At 39.6% G+C, this 7107-nt stretch overlaps 1 protein-coding gene across 1 annotated transcript in view; it reads left to right on the top strand.

Annotated features, from left to right (window-relative positions):
- The window catches only part of CHST3 (carbohydrate sulfotransferase 3), a 354774-nt gene that overhangs the window by 47438 nt on the left and 300229 nt on the right, over positions 1–7107 (top strand). The window lies entirely within an intron of this gene.

The following is a 7107-nucleotide window of genomic DNA, read 5'->3' as shown; positions in this document are numbered from 1 at the left end:
TGAGCTCCAAGACAGGCAATAAGTGATTGTATTGCCTGTCTCTCGGTCTCCCTGTTGGCAATGCCAGATACATGATCATAGCTGATGCAAACAGCAGAGTGCAGGGCTCTTAAACTGTTACCAGAGATGTTTTCACAAGAAAGTGGCTTTACATTGTCATTTCTGTACGAACACCTTGCGTCATTGCACTGATTTCACTTAAAAGGTATTCAGGGGCTACAGCAAAGCACTAGAAGATACAGGGTACTTTAGGAGGATGGCTGGAAACTACAGAACAGAGTGATAAAGAAGCATCCTTGCTTTGTTTGCTTTAAAAAATAGTAAAGATTCACTGTCTTCCTGGAGTTTGTTTTTGACTGTGCCAAAGTCAACTTTCTTGTCTGTAGAGTTGCATTTGATACGGGGAAAAGTGATGAAGTATTCCTTCAGGTTCTAGTAATTGTGGGCCATGCCGTTTTCTGAAGAGAGGTGTGGGTTGAGAGCCTTGGGTTTCCTCAGCTGTGCTGTCATCCTGGGCAAAGCCTTTCATTAAGTGTCATAAGCATATCATTAAAATGGAAAGAAAGCAATCCTCCCTCTTTTTAAGCAACCATTCAATGGGTAAGAGATCTAACACATTTCTGTGGATGAATGCTCTTCTGTTTCCTATTTTTGAAAGCAAGGTCAAAAAAATCTTTGAAACTATAGAAGAAAAACTCATGTGTAGGAGTTTTAAATATTTTACATGTAAGGTGATGTCTTACTTAGATCTTCCCTGTTGAGGCTTGGAGCTTAGCAAAGGAAAACAGGTATCTGTAGATGTTAAGTGTATTTAACCATAGCTGGAGGGCAGGAGGAATACAAAGATTTTGAAGTACTAAGCCCAAAAAATGAAAGACATTGTAAAACCCTGTGTTGGGTCTGTGCAGTGCTCCCTCAAACCATAACAAACCCATTTGAAAAAGGAGGAAGAGCACTTATATTTTTCCATTTCCAGATAATTGCATCCAGTAATCCCAGCAATCACACATGCAGTACATAGATTTGTCATTAAAAATCATTTGAGATGAGACAAAATAAGCACTGCAAATTTTTGAAAACATTCCCAGTTTGCTACAGATTAGTATCAAATATCTGCTGTGTGATAACAACATAAATGTGTAGGAGGTCTTTAAAGAAAATCAAATCACATCTTCTGTGTAAGACAAACTTTCAACATTAGGACAACTCTGTTTACAGCAATATTTTTCTGTTTGTAAACAACATTCAGGCATGTTTGCAGCTTTAATTTCCTGTTCAGCACACCCACCATGCAGGTACGTGCCAGTCAGATGAAATAAACTGATGTAAGGGTGGGGGTCCTCTTCACATTGGCCTTTCATGGAATAATGTGGTCAAGTGTACAGTCTTAAAAGAGCCTTACCACTGGTGCTGCAGCCCCAGTACAGCTTTTCTGTTCCCTGATTCCCCCAGTTTCTTCTTTATCACCCATGCCAGCTTCCTGCCAGGTTTCATGTCACCCATAACAGAACATCCCAGGAGTAGTTTTATCCTTGAGCAAGTCACTGTGCTACTGGCAATAGAGCAGATTATCACAGAATGGTTTGGATCTTAAAGACCATCTAGATCCATAAAGATCATCTAGGTACAAGAGAAGGGATCCATTCTGCATCTGTTTTTTTACTACTGCTTCCATTATCTCTGCCATCTGGGAAGAGTTTCTGTTTGGGGAGGCAGCAGCAGCAGCATGGAGAAGACCCAGATGCTTAGCTACCCTTAGGTTGCTTGAGGAATCACCATTGACTCACAAACCATAACATGGCCTCCCCACAGGAGGAGGCTGCAGGAGGCAGGAATGCCAGAGGGGTGTGAGAGGAGAGGAGGTCAAAGACCTTCATTGTGTTCCATTGGTTCCAATATTATTTTTTTAAGTCAGTCACAATTGTATGAATTTTAATACCAATTTTCCTGCCTTTGTGGTTTTTAATTGTCCCACCATAAAGTAAATTTCACTTTTTTTTTTCTCCAGTGCATGCAGCTTATTGTTAACCTAAGTGTTAACAGGATTATGTGTATGTTTTATGCTGCTTCAAGTATTTCTTGAAGATTCTGAGTTGCTTTGTGACACACAAATACACAATTTTTGAGTAGAACAGATGAGAGCAAGGCAGTATTTGAACAAAGTTACCACGTGTGACTTGCTCTGCATTAACTGCACTTTTGGAACCACCTGCTTTTCTGGAGCAGCTGAGATAGATGGGCTTTTTTCTCCAGCTGAGTTCAATACTGAACACAAAGGTTGCAGTGGGAAAGCAATTAAGTGGTAGGTCACCTAATCCACATGATTGAGAGCTGGCAGGGTGGTGCATATCTTTACAAATTCTGCAGCACAGAAGATGACAGAAAGTCCCAAGATTTTTGGTCATACTCACTCTAAGTTCTGGCCATTCAGATCTAGCTGACAAGGGAAGAGTTGTTACCAATTCTTGTTCTTCAAGACAAAAAATTGGCAATTCTTGATTAAGAAAGAGCTTTCCCTAATCGGCAGGAGCAGAGTCTGCCCTCACTAGGTTGTACAAAGACCATCTGTGAGTTGACTTCCAAGTGCAAATACAAGCTGTTACTTTGTCAAAATGAACAACATCTCTATTGACAGAGCATTTATAGGCTGCTGACTGCCTAACTCTCCAGCTATTGGAAAAACAGCCTGTTTATGGCACTCTCACTTTTGAGCAGAAGCTGTTATATCTCAAACACTGTAATACATATTTCATAGCTTCAGAACCAAGAGATACAGCTTTGCTCTCACTTAGGCTGGCAGGCATCCAGGGTTGTCCTGGCAATACAGTAATGTCAAGCACTCTGAAAAGCTCTATCTTGTGGGCCTATATAATCCAGGAATTTTATCAAATCAGTGTAAGTGCTGTCATGTCATTAGGATAACCTAACACCATCAAAGTTGATGTGTGTCTATATTATGGCAGTAGATAGATGTAATAACCAAGTTCTGCAAACAATCTGTATTTCTGCAATGACTTGCCTCCCCCTCCTTTTTGAGCCATTTTTTAACCCCTGCTCCACACTGCTTATGGACTTACTGTAGGTTCTGTGCAATGAGTTTTTCTTCTTGCAGAAACCAGCAAAGCTAAATCCTAACGTTTTGGAGAAATCTCTAGTAGAATTTTTTTAACTAAATTGCCTCATGTACTTCAGAATTAAACATTTGTATGTGTCAGATTCTCACATGGTGTTCAGGGTAAGACTGATGGTTAGAATGTCTTCAGAAGTCACAGATTAGCTAACATATAAGAAGGAGAGAGGTCTTCCCCTGCCCAGACAACTCATTCTAAAAGTTAAATGCTGCTAATTAGCTAAAATACATTTTTTTAAAGTGTTTTCATCCTTATTATTTAAAAGGAGTGTTTTAAACCCTGTTACTTAAACACAACAATGCAGACTGCAGAGGTCATTGTCCTGACTCCATTACTTCTTAGTCATATAAGTGAACATATAAATTTAATACAAATATTTGAATAGTCATGGTTATTCATAGTCTTTTTTTTCCAAACAGATTTATAAATATATCTTTCAGAATTATAGGGGGGGAAAAAAAGCACAAGGGAACAAAACCCAGAAAATAACAGTGTTCAGTTGAGGAATACTGTTGAACTCCTTTCAGAAACAGCAGCCAGGAATGGGTAAGGTACAGGGAAGAGTAGTGTGGTGATCAAAAGTATGGAATGATTTATAGAATTAGAGGTTAGGATGCCTAGCTCAGAAAATTCAGGAGCCATATGAGAAAAGACAAGGGTGATTCTTTGGGCTTGTTCTATGCGTCCCAAGGAATTCAATTTTGATCATAACTAGTAAAAAAACCTAGAAAAGCTGGATGGATAAAGCGATACATTTGTGAGCGAGGCATTTCGCCACAGATTAATGATAATCAAGCACTGCCAATCTAAGAGGCAGAAAAGCCTCCAACCTCTGTAACACACTAATTTCTTGAAGCAAAGTACTTGCAACTAAATGTTAGTGCTTTTACTGTAACAGAGTTGTTTAGTGCAGTAAGTGACACATCCCAGCAGGTGTCTGGGGACTTTTGATGCTATTATATGTTTTGGCAAATTATGTTTTGGCATTTGTAGAACCACATTTTCTTTGTTGGAGGAGCAAAGCTGTAGCACTGTGTCATTGCACTCCAGATCTGTACTGCAGCAGGCTTTCTTAGCAAGCTATCATCTCATATAAAACTAGCTCAAATTTCCCACTTCTCACAATTTTGCAAAGGGACATTTTGTAGTTGTGTCTGATCAGTTTGTCCTGTGCTAGTAAAGATGTTCATCCCATTACAGATATGCTCTTTGGTATAGTTGGCAGCTGTGACATACACTCCCTTTGTCTGGTGACATTTACAAGCATATTGTCTTCCTGAATGGGAATATTAGGCTCCAAGGTATTTTTTCAGAGAAACTTCACAGGACAGCACTGCTTTTTTTGCCTGCTTTCATAATTGTTCCTCAGTTTGATTTAAAACAGTCATTTGAATAAATAAATTACTATTTTTTCCTGATAAGTACAGAGCCCTCAGGGGGAAAAAAAAATAATCTCAAGCTGTGATCAACAAATAAATGAAGATGTACTGAAACAAGCCCACCTTTGGGTCTTAGGTCTGTCTGAGACAATACACAGCAAACCTCCAAAACATACATTTATTGCACAAGTGCAATATTTTACTGCTCCCCCAAGGTATCCAAGAGTCATAAGTTTACTAAAGCAAAGGTGACCTTAAAGCCTTAAGGAATTATAGAAATCTTATGTTTCAAACATTCTCTTTTCCAAGTTGGAGCATCCAAACAGGTTAATTTTTCTAAATAACTTAATGCATCAGTCACTGTGAAACCTCAGATCCTTGAGGATTTTGTCTCATGATCCCAAGGCTCATTTTATCTCTACCTAGAGGAAGTCAGGAGTAAGGCATTTACTTTTGCTGTCAGACAACCCTAGAGCTGAAGGTTTTTCAGCAAATCGCTTTCATTTCAAGGAATCAGCACTGTGTGGGTGCACATGTTCTCTTTGGGAAAACAGGAACAAACCCAGGTGTACAAGAGAGGAGGAGGAAACAGCAGAGCAGGGAAGGGAGATGGATGTTCCTAGAGCTGCCCGTTTCTCCCATTTGGCTGCAAAAGGAGCCAAGGGCAGCCTGCTCAGATGTGGATGTCTAATTTTCAGTGATCTAAAGTGAGATGGGAGGCATATATCACTGTGGGGTGCACAGCAATCATCATAATCACTGCCATGGTACTGGAAGCCAAAGGCACTTTCCCCCTTATTACCATGCTTTGCCAAATCCAAGGCAAAAGGACGGATTCTGCTGTCCTGGACCTTTTGGCTCAGTCATCTGATTTGGGTATTTTCCTCCCCTACGTTAGCAGGGATTCTTAGAAACTGAACAAACATTCTCCTTTAGACAGGGTCCCTCAGCAAATAGCTGCTGACTCTGGGATTTTGAGATAGATGTACACCTTATTATTGATTCTCTCAATTTTGGGAAAAGAAAATACACCAAGCTGATAATCATAACCATTTCAACAGGGCAAAACTAGAGTCAGTCTCTGCCTTCCTCTGGTCTTGGCTCTATCTCCTCTGTGCTCAGTTTCCCAGTTCCTCAATTCAAAGAAATTTGTGTTTTATGGTTGATTAATTGTATGTCCTAAGAGAGAGCTCCAGGAAGGCTACTCATGCTGTGGGAGGTTTCAGGCTCTCTTTCTCCGATGCAGATTGCCCAGCAATATAGTTCAGCTGAGGTTGCTGCCTTTCCCTTAGCACAGGCACACAGTAGCACTCTGTCCTCTATCCAGCCATCTATCTCCACAGAGTTGGTGCTAACAGTATTTTTAAGACTTCTGTCCCTCTGCCAAATCAGCTGAAATTTGCCACCTAGTTACAGGGGCTGACTGGCAAACAGCAGATGGCATGATTTCCTTAGAATATCTTCCTAAAAAAACATCTCCAAATGGAAAGACAACGTATGTGCAAGTGAATTTATGGTTTATTATGTGCATGAGCTGTTATTTACAAAAGACAGAAACTCTGTGTAAGTAAACAGGTATTTTTATAAAAGGGAGAAGTATTTACATCATATGTAACAAATGCAAATTGTACTGAAATGCGTATGTCAAGCAAATTGAAATAGAAACCTCACTAAAACATTGACACAAAGGAGTAAAACTTCCACACAAGGCACAAGGAGTTCAGATTCCCCCTGGAAAATGATGGGGTGACACTCTAAACATGGTGTCATGTTTACCATGGCAACAGCCATCCAGCCCATGACAGTTATCACCTGGTTTTTTCAGCCCTCCTGTGGTTTTCCAAAAGTCCATTCCCTAAACTAACTTCCTCCTGGTGTCTCTCATTGTTGTTCTCACAGTGATGTCATGAAGAGGCTGAGGCATTTAACACAGTAATGTACAGCTCTTGCAGAGCCATTTTCATCATCGTATGAAACAGCACCTCAGGATGAGAGGACTTTTCATTATCTGATAAATGGATACTTGGTGATTAAATATCTAAAAATGTTCATCTTTTGCAAGAAGGTAGCCATGCTTTAAAGGCACTATAAACTGAAGAAGTCACTGCTCAGTAGTAAAGTTAAGTGGACAAGTGTGAGTTCACTGAAATTCCTGGAGTTGTTGTTGGCCACAGGAAGTAGGTAACCAAGGCAGAGTTTTTTGTTCTGACAAAAATTAACAAGCTCTTTTTCATCAATATGGACAAAAATCATTGCAGTGAATCCTTTTCCTCATACAAGTGTTTAATCCTCCAGTGCCTTTTCAAAATTTTTCACACTCAGAAAAGATTTGCTTAAAAACTTACAAGTGGAAAAATATTTATAAAGGAAAAACAAAATAATGACAATGTTTTGATTCTCTTCTGATCAGTAATAACTCCTTGTGGCACAGCTATCTCTGCTTTTCTATAATAATGCTAGAAATGGTCCACACAAAATTCAGAATTTCCAAGATTAAAAGGCAAAACAAGGAAAAAGTGCAAAAGAAAAATAAAATGCTCATTTTGGCTGAAAAAAAGCTGCTACTGAGGTTGAAAGAATTGTGGGAAAGAACAGCG

This window comes from Apus apus, chromosome 4 (assembly GCF_020740795.1).
Source record: "Apus apus isolate bApuApu2 chromosome 4, bApuApu2.pri.cur, whole genome shotgun sequence".
Classification (NCBI taxonomy): domain Eukaryota; kingdom Metazoa; phylum Chordata; class Aves; order Apodiformes; family Apodidae; genus Apus; species Apus apus.
Note: the sequence above shows the minus strand (reverse complement) of the source record. Positions and strands in the feature narration are given on the sequence as shown.